The sequence below is a fragment of the Rhinopithecus roxellana genome, chromosome 2 (genome assembly GCF_007565055.1).
Source record: "Rhinopithecus roxellana isolate Shanxi Qingling chromosome 2, ASM756505v1, whole genome shotgun sequence".
Lineage (NCBI taxonomy): Eukaryota > Metazoa > Chordata > Mammalia > Primates > Cercopithecidae > Rhinopithecus > Rhinopithecus roxellana.
This window is the reverse complement of record NC_044550.1, coordinates 117,168,864-117,187,148: the sequence shown is the minus strand read 5'-3', so window position 1 is coordinate 117,187,148 and position 18,285 is coordinate 117,168,864.

Sequence of the window (18,285 nt, the reverse complement as noted above, 5' to 3'; positions counted from 1 at the left end):
GTTTTCTACTGATATTTTGGGGTGTTCAACAACTTGAAGGTCCCATTGAAATCCTCCTCCCTTGTTACTCAAGCAAAGATCCTAAATTCAAAAATAGTGCAAATCACTGAGGCCTCTTGAGCTTCCTGGCTTGGCGGGGGGAATCACTCTGACTACAACAAAGGGTTAAGTCTTCTGTTAAATTTCAGTCCCAGTTTCTTTTTATCACGCTACCAAATGCTAAATGTATTTTGTCCCCTAAGATCTCCTTTCAAGAACTCTTTGACTATTTGATCAGACTTGAACAAATTTATCCTCAATAGGTATCTGCCTTATTACTAACTATTGCTTTTTGTCACTGCTTTCTTCAAAATTTTCTCATGGGAGTCAAAAAAGGAAGTTCATAAGAAAGAGAATAAGCACGGGTCCTGTTAAGTCAATTCACTGAGCCATCCCTTGGGACTAGATGCCCAGAAGATGTATCCTCAGATTGGTATTGACTAGACAGATATTGCCATAAACTATCAAAAGCTTATACAACGATTTGAAGTCTTGTGTCTGTGAGACACTGATTTTGAATGAGATCTCTTGGTCAAACTTTCCATCTTCCCCAACTGCACATTTATCAGGTTTGCCACTGGAGACTACCTAACCTTTAGTTTGGGGAGCCAAGGGCAGGAGGTACACAAACAACTCATTTGACTACCCATTGCCAGATCATTTTGCCGTTGTCTCAGACTAAACCCAAGTTCATATCCCCTCCAAGCCATATTCCTGCCACCTACATGTGTTTTGCACTATAACTAATACTATGTATCTCTGTTTAAACAACTTAATCTAGAATTTCAGAAGCCATTTGAGAAACCTTTTGTAAGAACAAAACTGTTCATTTGAGAGCTGCCTTATGGAAAGAGAGTGAAATTCCAAACATTCAATGATATATATGTTCTGATTGATAGAGGAAATCTTACAATAAAAATCCAGATTCCACAATTGCTTCAGTAATTATTCCATGGAAGACGCAAATGAGAAAAATGTGAAAAACTCTTTTGTAGATGTGCCCAAATCACCACTTGGCTCAAAAAGCTTTTATCTTTACTATTGCGGTTCTCTCACCCAATTGCCCTCCAGGTTCCTCTTCCCTGACACTCTTTCTGATGTCCCTTTTCTTCTGGCCAGCTAGAAACACTAAATGCTCAATTGGCTCTTAAAGTTGACCAAATCAGAATAAGCTCATTATGGCAGATTTTAAACCTTGGTTGGGTCTAAGCTAAACGTCATTTTCAAAAACTTCCAAAGTCTATGCAAGATAGGGATGAATTTACAGAGAAATTTGCAGTAGTTCTAGAAACACATAATTCAGGGTTCCCAGATCTCTATCAACTGATTTATAGGTTATTATGAACCTCAAATGCAACAAAATGTGTTGAAAAAGGCAGTGTGAATACCTTAGTATGATTTAAGAGACTCTACATTTCAGAGTAAAACCAGAGGAACTTTAAAAAGCTATAAATTTTAGACAAAACTTTTGGAGTTTACACACCAAAACAAAGATGACAGCGTTGGAAACCTCAGGGGGATGCTCCTGCACACCTGTAGAAAACATTCAGGTGTAGGTCCTGGAGCATGTGCAGTGTCAGCTCTTGCCTCGCTTTCTCTGAGTGGCCTAATGTCAGAAATAAGGAAATTTAACATACAAGCAAAAACTGGAAAAGAAAATAGTCCTGTTGCTAGACCTCCACACCCTCACAGAATGAAACTAAAGGGGAAAAAAAGGAAGTAGGAAATCAGTGATGCCCTTCCAAATGAGTATCAAGGACTCAGTTTCCTATTTGCTCTTAAATGCACAGGAGAATTTCTGTGTCTTAAAAGGTGATCTTGTGAATGTTTGATCTTGGCACCATCATATCAACCAAAAGACTTGCCACTGTCACATGACCTCTTTCTCAGAGTTAAACGACTCCAGTGGTGGCTATCACTAATAATCCACAAATTCTCCCCGTTTCATACTGTGCCTGTCATCTTCAGACCTTACTGAGGAATGTTCTTCATAATCTGTCACTTTCAGAATGGCAGTTTGTTGTCACCAGGGGACCTCAGGTGGAACCGTGCAAACATTTTTTCATTAAATTTCCCACCTCAAGAGGGACAAATTGATCACTGTGCTTTGTCGACATTGATGGGGTAATTTTATTGAGGTTGCTGAGAAGGTCTCCAGTTGCTTGTCTCTTCTACACCAGCATAATCTAGTTAAACTGTAAAGGTGGAGACTGAACAAGAACTCAAGTGTCAGGGTACCTTTGAACACTTACAAATGGGTTTCATACCTACAGTCACCTCCTTGGTATGGATTTTGAATATCCTAGTCAATGTTTGCTAATTTCCAAAGTGAGAGGAAACTTTTGTTTGCTAGAAAGGTAGATTCTGACAGTAACATGTCTCCCTTTGAAGTCTGGATATTTCTACCCAATTAAGGGCTCTACCATACTTTGGGCAGACATGGCAAAGCACCACAAGGGACTCATACAATATACTCAGTCTTATCACCAACAAGTATGAGTTGCATTTTCTTCATATTCTCCCGAGGAACCTTGGCATGACCTGAAAAACAAAGACTTTATCATCTGGAAAAGACAGCATAGAAAAAAATTCCTAGAAACCACCTTGGAAAGAAACAGCAGATAAATTTGACTAGAACAGCAGTTAAACTTGAGGGTATAGATGCCTGGATTCATGTCTCCCAGCTAAAAAGACACAAGGTTTGATCCACTGACAAAAGGATTGACATTCCATTAGAAGATTTAAAATTAAAGATTCTAAAGTATTTTTCAAAAGCAAATGGCTCTTGGAATAGAGACAGTTTCTACCACGAATCTTTGTTTCAAGATGGCAACTGCAGGATGTGGACAGCTTCCACTCAAGATTTACAAATGTGACTTACAAAAGCCTTTGAAGTTTGGACATTTCTTACCCAGTTTGGGGTTCTACCATACTTCGGGCAGACATAGCAAGGCATCATAAGGGACTCACACAATATACTCAGTCTTATCACCAACAAGTATGAACTGCAGTTTCATAGAAATGCAGACTTTCGGCCGGGCGCAGTGGCTCAGGCCTGCAATCCCAGCACTTTGGGAGGCCCAGGCGAGCATATCACGAGGTCAGGAAATTGAGACAATCCTGGCTAACACAACGGTGAAACCCCATCTCTACTAAAAATACGAAAAATTAGCCAGGCGTGGTGGCGGGCGCCTGTAGTCCCAGCTACTCTGGAGGCTGAGGCAGGAGAATCGCTTGAACCCGGGAGGCGGAGCTTGCAGTGAGCCGAGATCGCGCCACTGCACTCCAGCCTGGGCGACAGAGCGAGATTCTGTCTCAAAAAAAGAAAAACAAAGAAAGAAAAAGAAATCCAGACTTAAAAAAGACTTACAAAATTTACAGTTTTACAAGACTTACAAAAGTAGATTCTAATGACTGGCCCACATGGCCTTGCTTGATTCTGCAGGGTATTTTTTTTTTTTTTCGTTTTTTCCTTCTATATTTTCTTTCATCATTGAAAGCTCAAGAATCTGGGTAGTTAACCGATAGTTGTTATTTCTTACCCAGTAAAAATTCATGTTCTCTAACTTGAATGTGGCTTTCTGTACCTTTAGTCATTCCTTGACATGACGACTTAAATATCAAGAGAAACGCATGCATGAAGTGGCCAAAACCAACAATCAAGCACACTCTTCCCTGTGTGTCCCAACCTGCTAGTACCAGTCGTTTGTTATGAAATACTTGATTTTGTTCATAATTGGACTCAACCACTAATTGAATTTTTATGTGAAAGAGAACACAACAGAGCAGGTAACCAAAATCAAAACCTCCCTGGAAAGAAAGGTTTCTGCCTCCACTGAAATCATGCTCAAGGATCCTTTCTCAAAGATAACATCTGCAAACAAACTTTCATAGAGAAAAGCCTCAGAAAGGGAACAAGGAACAGACGGTTTGTATTTGAGATCTGACTCAGATTTACAAACCTTACAAAGAAGGCTTACTAAGGAGGTAACTCTTTTGGTTTTCTATCATATATACCCTGGGTGACCTTTGGTGAACCTCTTTTTGTCACATAGGGTTTATGTGAATACTATATTAGTTAATATGTATAAGGAACTTAAAATAATATCTAGTATCTAGTAACCTCTCAATAAATTTTGGATAAAGCATTAATAATTGCAGATGTGTTATTGTGTGTTGTTAATATTATGTCTGATATACTAATCTTTATTTCTTCCTTATATTTACAATGTTTTTCTGTTGTTTTACCCTTGCATTTAAGTGACTATTCAAATAGTATCAGATTTGAACATTGACTTTCTTTTTTAAGCACCTCAAAAATGTCATTCTATTGTATTCCTTCATCAAATATTGTACCAAGAAATCTAAGCATAATAATAGTTTATAGGCATATTATGTCTCTTATGTGTCTGGCTGTATTTTTAGGGGTGCTACAAATTCTAATGTATTTAGTACTCCCCAAATCTTATGATATAGAAATTATTATAATCTATATTATATCAACAAGGAAATTGAGCTATGAAGAAGTATCTTGTTTAATGTTTCAGAGCTAGTTTTTGACTAAGCCTAAATTCAGGAGATTAGGCACTGCCCTCTCCTGCCCCTTTATGAATGTAAACATGATACTTTTCCTTGTTAGATGGTTGGCCATTCTTGTTGGAAAATTTTAGAACAATTTCTTTTTTTTTTATTATATTGAATTTTACCATTGTTTGTCCATAGGGAATCATTCATAACTTCTTTAGCACAATTTCAGCCCTTTTAATCAGTATGTGTGTGTGTGTGTGTGTGTGTGCATGTGTGTAATTTCTAAGAAATTATTAGTCCAATAATCTATACAAAGTATCTCTCTTGTTATAGTTCTCTAGAACTTCTTGCATACGGATATTGACATTTTACCTTTATAATAATAGCTTATAGCTATATTGTGCCTACTATGTGTCTGGCTATATTTTTAGGGATGTTGCAAATGCTCATATATTTAGTACTCCCCAAAATATTATTATATAGAAATTACTATAATCTCTATATATATATCAACAAGGACACTGAGCTATGGAGAAGCTCATGTGTTAACTTTTCCTATATTCCTTCTGTCTATCCATCCTTTCCTAATTGCATATGGAGATTCAGTTGTTCCAGCAAAGCATACTGAAAAGACTATGCTTTTCCCACTGTATTGCATTTGGACCTGTGTCAAATATTCATTCTCCATATATGTATGGGTTTATTCTGGATCTCTATTTTGTTCCATTGATCTGTTTGCCTGTCTTTAGCCCAACACCACATTGTCTTGATTACTTAAGCTTTAAAATCAGTCATGAAGTTGTCTAATGTTAGTCATACAATTTGTTAATTTTTGCCAAAAATATTTTGACCAATCTACCCAAACATATGTATATGTATTTCCATATTAATTTCATAACCAGTTTATAAGTTTCTACCAAAAAAAGTCTGCTGGGATTTTCATAATGATCAAAACTTGATATAGATCAATTTGAGTACAATTGGCATCCTAACAATATTGAGTCTTCTGATTCATGAACAAGGTATATCTTGCCAAATATGTAGGTCTTCTTTAATTTCACTCTGCAACATTCTGTAGTTTTCTTTTTACAGGTCTTGTATATCTTTGACAGATTTGTCCCCCAATTTTTTAATTGCTTATGCTATTGTACTGATTTTTTTAATTCAATTTTTTTTTTTTTTTTTTTTTTTTTTTTGAGGTGAAGTCTCACTCTGTCACCCAGGCTAGAGTGCAGTGGCATGATCTGCACTCACTGCAACCTCTGCCTCCCAAGTTCAAGCGATTCTCCTGCCTCAGACACTGGAGTAGCCAGGATTACAGGCACACACCACCACGTCTGGCTAATTTTTATTTATTTATTTATTTTTTGAGAGAGAGACAGGATTTCACTATATTGGCCAGGCTGGTTTCAAACTCCTGACCTCAAGTAATCCACCCGCCTTTGCTTCCCGAAGTGCTGGGATTACAGACATGAGCCACTGTGCCCAGCCTAAAACTTCAATTCTTGATTGCTAATTACAATTGATTTTTGTATGTAGATCTTGTATCCTGCCACCTGGCTAAATTTACTTATTAGTGCTGGTAGACTTTTGTAGATTCCATAAGATTTTCTAAATATCTGATTATGTCGTCTATGAATAAAGACAGTTCTCATTCTTACTTTCCAGTCTGGATTCATTTATTTTTCTTTCCCGATTCCACCGGATATAATCAATAAAATATTGAATAGAAGTTGTGAGAGTCTGCATCTGTTGAGATGATCATATAGTTTCTCTTTATTAGTTGCTTAATATGATGAATTATACCGACTGGTTTTTGAGTGTTAAACCAACCTTTTATTGCTGAAATAACTCCAAGAGTTTGTATAGAATTGGTTTTATTTTTTCTTAAATGTTTAGCATAACTCAATTAGCCATCTGGACCTGGAGTTTTCTTTGTGGTAAGATTTTTAACTGTTAATTCAGTTTCTTTAATAAATATAAGTCCATTCAGATTATTTATTTCTTCTTGAATGAGCTTTTGTGTTTTGTAACTTTCAAGGATAGTTTTTATTTTATTTAAGTTGTCACATTTGTTGGCATAAAGTTTTTTATAATATTACCTTATTATTTTTAATATATGTGGAACCTATGATGATGTCACCTCTCTTGTTGCTGATATTAGTAGTTTAATAGCTTTTATCATCTCTCTCCCCAACTCCCATCAGTCTGGCTGGAGGCTTATCAATTTTATTGATTTCTTTAAAAGTTACTTTTTATTTCATTGTTTTTTTCTGATTTTTTCCTTTTTTTCCTACTCCATTGATTTTGGCTCTCATCTTCATTATTTTTTCTTCAGTTTAGACTGGAGTTAACTTTATGTAATTATATACATATATGTTTACATATGCTTATATATAAATATATTTATATATTTATATATAATATATAAGATTCAAGGTAAATTTACATATACTTATATATAAATATATATACTTATATATAATTAACCCCAGCCTAAACATACATGTGTATATATTTTAGTATCCTAACATAAACAAGTCACTGATTTGAGATCTTTTGCCTTTTTAGTGTTGTGACTTTCCTTCTAAGTCCTGATTTAGTAACTTCCCACAAAATCTGATGTTATGCTTTAATGTTCATAATTTTCATTCAGTAAGAAATACTTTCTAATTTGCCTTTTTGATTTTTTTCTTTGATTTGTGGGTTACTTATAATTGTGGCATGTAGTTTCTAAATATTTTTGGATATCCTGGAAATCCTTCTGTTGCTTCTAACTTAATTTTATTATGAACAGAAAACATAGTTTTTATGACTTGAATCTTTTAAAATTTAGTTAGCCTTGATTTTTTTTGACTCAGAACATTATATATCTTGGTAAATGTTTCATCTGCACTTGAAAAGATTGTATGTTATGCTATGGTAGGATGGAATTTTCTATACTTGTCAATTAGGTCAAGTTGATGAATAGTTTTAATTTTTCTATATCCCCTCTGACCCTCTGATGTTCTCTCGAACTGGATTTATCCGTTTCTTCTTGCAGCTGAATCAGTTTTTGCTTCAGGTATCTTTAATCTCTGTTATACGTGACTATGTAACATACTGTCGGGAAAAGAAGACATTTTGAGAAATAAAAGGGGCTATAATGATAATTACACTAGAACAATAGGAATAAACCTAAATTGTCCTGAGAGCATATATTCAATCCATGTTGAAAATGGTGGTGAAATATTTTTCTCTTGCATAATAGGGACTGTGGGTGAGAAGTACATGCTGATTGCAGTGGCTCTGCTTTCCCCAGGGCTACAGGGATAGTAAGGCTCTCTGCTTTGCCACATGGCTCCTATCTCAGGATTGCCTCACGCTCACAAGATAGAAGACATCACATGCATAGTATAGATTTCTCATTCTCACTTACCATCCCATCACTGAATCACACATATGTTGCTTCTTCAAACTTACATATTGAACAAGTAAGATTTGTGGTGTCTAACTAGAAAACAACTCTATTTTTTCCCTACCACATACTCAAATTTACTTTTGCTAATTGAATCAAAATTATGACAAGCCAAATGAGTTGTTTAACTTTTCCTAGATGATAAAAAGTCTCCCTGTGTCCTCTAGACATGGAAACAGTCAGAGTTTTGTAATTTATTATCCTAATTCCGTTTAACAATCATATCTGAAAAAGAATTCCAGTCTTTGCTAAAAATCACCACTTATATCCTCTCCCTAATGGTATTACAGTCTCAATACCAACAACAGACGAGGAGTAGTTCTCATTGTTTTACTTTGCTACCCCTCCACCTCCTTTTTGCTAGCTACCTTTTCTGATAGCTTCAAGTCACTATAAGAGAAGGAAAAGGAAGAAGGTAGAGGGACAAAAGAATAGAAGGAGGAAAATTATTTCCTCACTGTAACTGTTCTAATGCTGTGCCTTCGGTATTCTTTAATTGAAAGCACAGTATTAGACTAGCAAAAGTCAGGAAATAATTTTCATTCAGGTTGCAGATGTTTAGAGCTCACTCTCTTGGATTATTTTGGTTTTCTGAAAACCCTCTTATCACTGGAGGTATTACACCTACAGTTTGCTTGAACTGCATGGATTTATTAATTTTCCAACTGAGGGCTTACGCCGTTTCTCAGCCAGATCACAAAGTGCCATGTAGGACTTGTTAAGGATATGAATTTTAGGGAAATTAATGATAAGTCAAACATGGGTCCTAGGATGGACCAAGGATGGAGAGTGGCATTATCAAACATACACTTTTAAATGAATACACTGACAAGAGTGATAAAAATAGACTGGAAGAGTTTTTGAGCAAATAAAAGTCAGAATACAATTGTGAGAATTCAGTCCAGAGAGGATCATAAGTTTAACGAGAGCACTGGCAGTAGATGTGGAAATAGGTGGATAGACTCAGGAGAGTTAAAGTTTACAGAATTGTCTGTTTTATTGGGCATGGGAATGAACAAGAAGAAAGTTGTAGGGCTAAATGTCAGGTTTAAAGCTTTTGCCAATGGATTGTTGCAAGTGCCATTCAGCAAGATATGAAAGCTGAATAGGACCAAGTTATGCAGGGAGATTGCGAGTTCCACATTAGATATGTGGAGTTTCAGTTACCAGTGATGCATCCACATGGGAATATCAGATACTTAACTGATGATATAATAGAGTGGAGCCCAGAAGAGGGGCCTGGTTTGAAGACATATGTAGAGGACTATGTGCTCGCAAACGAGACGTTCCCGATAAGTCCTGCTCTTGCAAACGAAGCAGGGTGTTCCCAATAGGAGCCAGCTGCAAACAGCAGACCCTGGGGGCTTGTTTATGTGTAAACATCTTGAAAATCCAGAAAGTCAGGGAAAGGTCAGAAAAACAACAATGTGTCTTGTGACTTGGTAACAATCCACAAACGACTGTATAAAATAAAGCGGAGCGTGTTGTTCGGGGCAGCCGCCATGTTTGTCTTGTCTTGTGTTGTCTTGTGTGTTCATTCCTTTGTTTAGGAAACGCGCGGACCCCAACAGACATACATTTGAGAGTCATTAATACCTGCCAATTAGAGCTGGGGGAGTGAAGCTAGTTACTCAGGTCAGAGTAGGTGACCAGGGGTGACTCAGGATGGAGCAGGTGACCAGAGGTGATTGAGGATGGAGCAGGTGACCAGGGGAACACATGTGAACTACTGATTAGAACTGGTGGAAAGGTTTTTTACTGAAACTAGGGGCAAGGAGACGAAGAGAAAGAGGAAGTTAAACTTTAAAATGGAGAACAAAGACAAGAAACTTAACATACTGACATACTGATTCTTTGAAGAGAAACTTGGAACTCACTGTATTTAACAATATAGAACACTAATTAAAGATAAAGCTTTACATAAATTCCTGAATGAGCATAAGCATAGTAAAAAAACTATAGTAATTTTTCAAGAAGCAATCAAGGTTGGAGGGAAATGAGAAGAAATAATCATGAAGGAAGTGAAAACAAGGCTTCGCAAGACCAGTGGGGAATTGGAAAAGCAAGACCACGAGAAAAGAGCAATCTGCATGTTCTGGGGAAAGGTGCTGGAATGGAGGCACCACACAGATCGGAATTAAACATGGTGGAGTTGGGTAAAAAAGTGGAGATGCATGTGGAAGGACGTAAGATGACACTGCAAAATTTGGGGAGAAAGGAAGCCAAATTAGAGTTAGCTGAAACTTAAAAGATGCTTGATATTGACCGTAAGTTTGGTTACTACTCTGATTGTAATGAACACCCTCTAATAAATTTTAAACAGTAAAGTGACATGATAAGAAGAGCATTTTTGAAGAATGAATTTTTATCATTATTTGGGCCACAATAGAGGTATGTTAGGAGATAGAGAAAATGAATTTGAATGTAGAGAAATAGGATAAAAAAAATTTCCCCAGAAACTTACAGGACAGATGGCAAAGAAATAAACTAGGTTGATTATGTGAGTTTGAACTTAAAAAGGATTGCTAGAGACTATGAGTAAATGAGGATACTGTTACTCATTGAAGATCTACTATGTGAAAGTGGGGGAAATCGAATTTTCAAACCATCATCTTAGTTTCTCCTAGCAATCCAGTGGGGGGCTTATTACCTTTTCTATGGATGAGGAAACAGAGTTAGAAATATTCATGTTAATTTCTCTGAGTTCATACTATTCTGCAAAACTTATGTGTGTATCTCCAGAATTTGTCTTATTTTCTACTCAACACATTATATACAGCCCTGTGAAGACAGAAAAGCCAAACCAAAATATAGAGAAGTAGGGAGAAATAACTTTTGGATCTGTTGAAACTGGAGTTGCAGCAAGATACATAGGGGAGTACAGCACTACTTTTGGTTAGTGTCCAAGTCTTTTTCATTGCTTTGGGTTTTTTGTTTTTGTTTTTGTTTTGGCAGAGGGAACATCGATAAATTAAGGTATACCACACACAAAAAATTCAGTAGTCTTCTTAATGCCATTTCTGGAATTCAATCCAAAGATTTTAACCCAAAAATACTGATGGAAATTCCTTCATTCCTTTATTCCTTCTTTCTTCCCTTCCTCGCTCCCTTCCCTCCTCCCTGCCTTCCTTCTTTTTTACTCATCCACTTTCCTCCTTTCCATCCTCTTTTTTCTTGTATAATGATTTTCCCTTATCTGGCTGTGAAGCCATCCCTCTATCTATTAATGATCTCTATTTCTCCCTATTTTTCTCAGATAATTTATGGCAGTTTATAATATGACAGTTTTATTGTTGCTTTATATTATTCTGTTGATATTGTCTTTTGATACACAAACTTTTTTTACATTTTTATGAAGTCCAGTGTGTCTTTTTTTTTTTTTTTTTTTGATTGCCTGTGCCTTTGGTGTCATATCAAGAAATCATTGCCAATTCAATATTGTGAAGCTTTTTCCCTGTGTTTAATTCCAAGAGTTTCATACTATTAGAACTTATATTTAGGTCTTTGATCAATTTTGAGTAAACAGTATATAAACTAAAATCAATTAATATTAATAAAATAAGCTTAGGATAATAAGATGACAAATGACCAAAGAAGAAGTAATTAAAAGTATGTGAAATTAACGTCAAATATATTTGAGTGAATTACTTTATCAGAGATTTTTATGTGTAGTCATCCAAACGGCTATTTGTATTTAAAGACAACCTTAAGTTCATGACAGAATACATTTAGCCATCTGTTTTTTAATAGGTTATTTTTAAGACTTCAGTTTTAAAGAAAACAATAAGGTTTTTATAGGAATTTTATTATAACAAACTGGCACACATATAAATATATTGTTGTTTAAAATTAGAATGATTTCATCCATAGTTATTATGTTTTAGAATACAGATAAGCTGCAAAAGAAATCACAGGAAATGCCTTTTTTCCGAAAGAACACCATAAAACACTGTAGATAACATCACTCGCTTTTTGTATTGAATAGGTCATTTAGAGTTGACAGCGTACATGAATAATTACATTTCATCTTATAGTTTCTCTGTAATAATCCAATGTTTAGTAAAAACATTTATTTTGAAAGAAATTCACAGAATATTATAGTGTTTAAAAATGACAATCCTGTCTAAGAAGGCAACAATAATTCTGAATGTCTATAAAGTAGTTTGAACAAAAGTCAAGCTGTAAACAGTTTCTTTAAAGTTATTGCATCAATTTTCATCAGGAATATTGGTCTGTAGTATTCCTTTCTTGCAGTGCTTTGTCAGGCTTTGGTATGAATTAATGCTGGCCTTATAGAAGGATTTAGAAAATGTTGCCTCATCTGCAATTTATTGAAAAAGTTTTGGGAGGATTATTATTAGTTATTTAAATGTTTGGTAGAATTCACTGTTGAAGCCATCGGGTCCAGAACTTTTTTGTTCATGAGATTTTCGATTAGTGATTCAATCTTCTTACTAGTTACAGACCTATTCACATTTTCTATTTCTTCATGCTTTAGCCTTTGTAGGTTTTGTATTTCTAGGAATTTGTCTGTTTCATCTAGGTTATCCAGCTTGTTGGTGTACAGTTGGTGTACTACAATTGTAGTAATGTTCCCATTTTTATTCTGATTTTAGCAATTTAAGTCGTCTCCTTTTTTCTTAGTCTATCTAGCTAAAAGCTTTAGCAATTTTGTTGATCTTTTCTAAAAACTAACTTTTGGTTTCACTGATTTTCTCTATTTTTCTATTCTCTATTTCATTGATCTCTGCACCTAGCTTTATTATTTACTTCCTTCTTCTAGCATTGTGTTTAATTTGTTCTTTTTCTAGTTCTTTAAATTGTAAATGTAGGTTGTTGATTTGAGACTTTTTTGTATTTTTTGATAAATGCATTTATACCTATAAATTTCCCCCTTAGCACTCGTTTTGCTACATCTCATAAATTTTAGGATGTTGTGTTTATAATTCCATTTATTGAAATTCTAGACTAGGCAGACAAAACTAATTTAAGGATAGAATCAGAACAGTTGCCTTGAGAGAGGTGTAATTGACAAGGGGAACGTAATCATTGTCTGGAAAGGTAGAAACGTTCTATACCATAATGGATTTGGGTTTACATAGCTGTATACATTTGTGAAAATTTTACAGCTAAGATTTCAGTACATTCAGTATATGTATCTTATACCTAAAATAGACTTATAATAATAGTAATTGTCATTATTCTTAACCATAAGATAATTATCATTAATACTATTGTTGTTGATAGTATTGAGTGGCAGGTGGGGAATCAATCAAAGTATAAATTTAAGAATAGCAGAATGTGGCTGCACATGGTGGCTCATGCCTGTAATTCCAGTGCTTTAGGAGGCTGAGGCAGGAAGATTGCTTAAACTCAGCAGTTTGAGACCAGCCTGGGTGACATAGCAAGACCCCATCTCTACAAAAAAATTTTAAAAGGTAGCCTGGCATGGTGGTGCACACCTGTGGTCCCAGCTCCTCTGGAGGCTGAGGCAGGAGGATCTCTTGAGCCCAGAATTTGAGGCTGCAGTGAACAATGATTGCACAATTGCACTCCAACCTGGGTGACACAGTGAAACCTTGTCTTCCAAAAAAAAAAAAAAAAAAACAGAATATTTATGAATATTGAAGCTAAGTAATGGCAAATGGGTATTCATTATATTCTGTTTACCTTCTATGGTATGATATAACATAAAACAAAATAATGAAATTCATAGTCTAAGGATTAACTATCCAAAATTATTATGTTATGATATTCCAGAAAAGACCACATACACATTATATACAAATCCATCTATGCTTCAATCAATATTTTAAAAGCTAATCTGACCCTTGGGAAAGTTCTAGAGTAAACTGTTTTTATTACATTTTTTTCTATTTACATAGACTAGTAGACAGTACAGACTATAACCACTCTGAATAGTTATGCCAAGAATTATTAAGTGTATCACTATCCCTCAAACCTTCTGAGTGCCACATTCTATTGTAAATGTGAATTAGATTATACTTGGTTGTTCCTTACAATTCATAATGATTGCTGTCCCCTGTATAATTCTATTAAACACGATGTCAAATTGAAACTATAATTCTAGTTTGCAAAATGTAAGAGTTTATGTCTCATGGTTTTCAATTTCTAATTATTCATCTTACACTTCAGCCACAATCCTTACTTGATTGTAATCTACCAGTCTCACCTCAAGTAAAACTGCAGACATAAAAAAGTCAAAACAAGAAATTGGTTTATTACAAAAATCATTAAAAATTAATGAGTCATGATATCTGCAACACATCATGAGGTCATGGTTATTATTTATAACTTCCTCCATCTCCCTGTATTTCACATGTGCTTTGTTCTCAGAAAACATTGTAACTGTTCAGGATTCAATATCAGGTAATCTAGATCTTCATTGCCAAAAATTCTGAGCGCTTGCTGGTCCTATCTGTGTGGAGTTGCAGTACCCATCAATGAACGTATAAGGCAGTACTAAGAGGTGCCATACAACCTCAATCCTCAAAGGGTAGTCCTCCAACAAACAGCCTGAGCATCATCTAGGAATTTGTTAGAAATTTTGGATCTGATGTCCCAACCCAGACCCATTCTAACTAACTCTGCATTTTAACCAGATTCTCCAGGCGATTCCTCATTAATGGCTCGTCAAACACTTCCCTAGTGTAGATAATCATTTGAGTCTTTGATATTGAGTTCTGTGACGCTATTTTATAGCAGCAATCCTATTTCCTCTCAGTAATCCTTATATATCCTAATGAACTTAGTAGCATCTGGTGATCACATTTACTATTATGTTTATGAGACATTCATACAAAATGGGAGTTAAGGGGGCTTCCAGTCAAAAGCAGAGTAGGACTCTCTAGGTGGAGAGAATTGAGGGGTTGATAAACCCTCAAATATTATCATTGTGCTAGAGAAGCTCAACATTTTTTTTAAGGCAGGGGTGTTGAAACCAACCATACTCTGCATAATGCCAGGGTGCTGCTAAGCGTCTTCTACAGCCACTGTGTGCGGTAAAAGGCAAAGCTAACAGGGCTGGACTCCAGAGCCCCAGTGCTCCAAATGGGGTAACCGCCACTGTGTCCATGTGTTAGATTAGAGATTCACTTAACTTTCCTTTGGAAAAACAGTTTCTGCTAAATAAAATTAAAAATTGAAAATCTCTAGGTTGGCATATGACCAGGAGGTCATCAAATTACATGCAGTTCTCAGGAAAGGTAACATATTAACCCATAATCATGTATTGCTTCCGAGAAAGAATCCGCTAATCAGATTGGTTACTTAAGGGAACAGGGTGTTAAACAATTAAAACCAGAAAATTAATTTGTAATAGCTTGATAAAACTGACCCAATTTTAATATGTAATAGGGAAACTTGGACAGTCAGAGAATTATTTGTGAAGCCAGGGTAATGGAAAGAAAAGTATTGATTAAGATGATTATATATGTGTATGCATGTGTGTCAATATAGATATAGATACTCAATTTCAGATTTTTTAAAAAACTAAATTTCCTCATTTTAAAAATGTTCTTTTGACTTTTTTATTTAGCATATGTTGTGTAAACGTTATCACAATTAGATTACTGAACACATCCTGTTCATCTTATAACTAAAAGTTTGCAGCCTGTGATGGACATCTCTCCATTTCTCTCATTCCCCAGTCCTTGAAATCATTGTTATACTCTTAGTTTCCTTAAGTGTGACTTTTTCCACATTTCACATGTAAGTGCGATCATACAGTAGTTGTCTTTCTGCCCCTGACTTATTTCGCTTAGCATGTTGGCCTCCAGGTTCATTCACATTGTCACAGAAGGCTGAATAATATTCCCTTATGTGTATGTGCCCCATTTTCATGATTCATTCATCCATTGATGGACACAGGTTGCTGCCATATCTTGCTTTTTGTGAGCAATGCTGCAGCAAGCATGAGAATGCAGTGTCCCTTCAACATACTAATTTCCATTTCCTTTGGATGTATACCCAGAAATGAAATTACTGGATTATATGGTCATTCTATTTTTTATTTTTTGAGGAATATTCTTACTGTTTTTTATAATGGTTGGACTAATTTGTATTCCCAGCAACAGCGTACTAGGGTTTCCTTATCTCCACATTTTTGCCAACACTTGTAACCTGTTTTCTTTTTTTGTTTTTTGTTTTTATTTTGAGACAGAGTCTTGCTCTGTCGCCCAGGCTGGAGTGCAGCAGCCTGATCTCAGCTCACTGCAAGCTCCGCCTCCCGGGTTTAGGCCATTCTCCTGCCTCAGCCTCCCGAGTAGCTGGGACTACAGGCGCCCTCCACCTCCCCGGCTAGTTTTTTGTATTTTTTAGTAGAGACGGGGTTTCACCGTGTTAGCCAGGATGGTCTCGATCTCCTGACCTCGTGATCCGCCCGTCTCCGCCTCCCAAAGTGCTGGGATTACAGGCTTGAGCCACCGCGCCCGGCCTGTTTTCTTTTTTATAGTAGCCATGCTAATAGGTGAGGTGATATCTCCTTGTGGTTTTAATTTGCAATTCTGGTGATTAGTGATGCTAAGCATTTTTTCATATGCCTGTTGGCCAATTAGGTATCTTCTTTGAAAAAATGTCTATTTGGGTCCTTTGCCCAGTTTTAATTGAGTTATTTGGAGGGTTTTTGTTTTTGCTTTTTTCTTTTTGGCTACTGAGTTGTCTGAGTTCCGTATATATTGTGGAGATTGACTCCTTGTCAGATAGTTGGCAAATATTTTTTCCCATTCCATAGAGTGCCTTTTTATTTTCTTGGTTGTTTCCCGTGCAGGTGTTTGTTTCTTTGATTGTTTGTTTGTTTGTTTGTTTGTTTTTGAGACGGAGTTTCACTCTTGTCACCCAGGCTGGAATGCAGTGACGCAATCTTGGCTCACTGCAACCTCTGCCTCCCGGGTTCAAGCGATTCTCCTGCCTCAGCCTCCCGAGCCGCTGGGATTACAGGTGCCAGCCACCATGCCCACCTAATTATTTTGTATTTTTAGTAGAGATGGGGTTTCATCATGTTCGCCAGGCTGGTCTTGAACTCCTGACCTCAGGTAATCCGCCGGCCTCAGCCTCCCAAAGTGCTGGGACTCCAGGCGTGAGCCACCATGCCCGGCCCAGAAGGTTTTTCAATTGAAACAAGTAGTCTCACTCCTTTATTTTCCCTTTTGTTGCCTGTGCTTTTGGTGTCATATCTAAAAAATCATTGCCAAGACCATTGTCATGGAGGTTTTCCCTACATTTTCTTTTAGGAATTTAACAGTTTCAGAGCTTACGTTTAAGTCTCTAATCCATTTCAAGTTAAATTTTACATACGATTCAAGACAAGGGTCCAGTTTTATTCTTTTGCATGTGGATATCCAGTTTTCCCAAAACCATTTGTTGAAAACACTTTCTTTCCTTTCCCGATGTGTAGTCTTGGCTCTCTTGTCAAAGATGTGTTGAACTTACATGTATGGGTTTATTTCTGGGCACCTTATTCTGTTCCATTGGTCAATGCATCTGCCTTTATGCCAGCAGATATTTGATTACAATTTTGTAAAAAAAACTAAAATTTCCCCTTGGACTGAATAAACACTATCACGTAGTATGTTATTTTTAAAGAATTATAGCAGGAATTTTTCTTTAGGCTCATTATAAGGAAAAGATATAGTTTGCTAAACTAACTGGTTTATTCTTATCTTATGGTCTGTGAATATTTCATCAGATTGTGTTTCTGTCTTTTCTCTGACTGCTGTGAAGCTCATTGGCAAATATTTGGCCTACCTCTAGCAATGATGAAATGAATTAAATATTATTAACCAGGATTTTCCTTAGCTTCCTCTTGTTTCACAACTATTATTATTATCATTTTCTGGCCTGTTGTCTTCCTTGGCCTGCTCTTGAAACTATGCTATGTATCACTTCAGATTTTCAGTGTGCTTTATTACGGTGTCTGTAAAGATAATCACCACAAAGAAAAAGGTGACTACTTCAATGAAAAAATTCCATGAAATTATTTTTAGACACCATATTTTTGTTTTTAATAGGAAAAAGTACATGTAAAGAAAAAATGAGTTCGTGTGATTAAAAAGAGAGTGCTGTTTTATTCTTCGTGAATATGAGCCATGACTAATGGTTAAGAGAGTTATTTTAAAACACTAGATGTATTGGAGGTCACAGCTTAAAATTGGCTGACGTCCTACATCTCTGATGCATTAATTTTATTATATCACTTTACATTAAAGGCTATATGTTTAGTAATATGGATTATTTAAAATTTT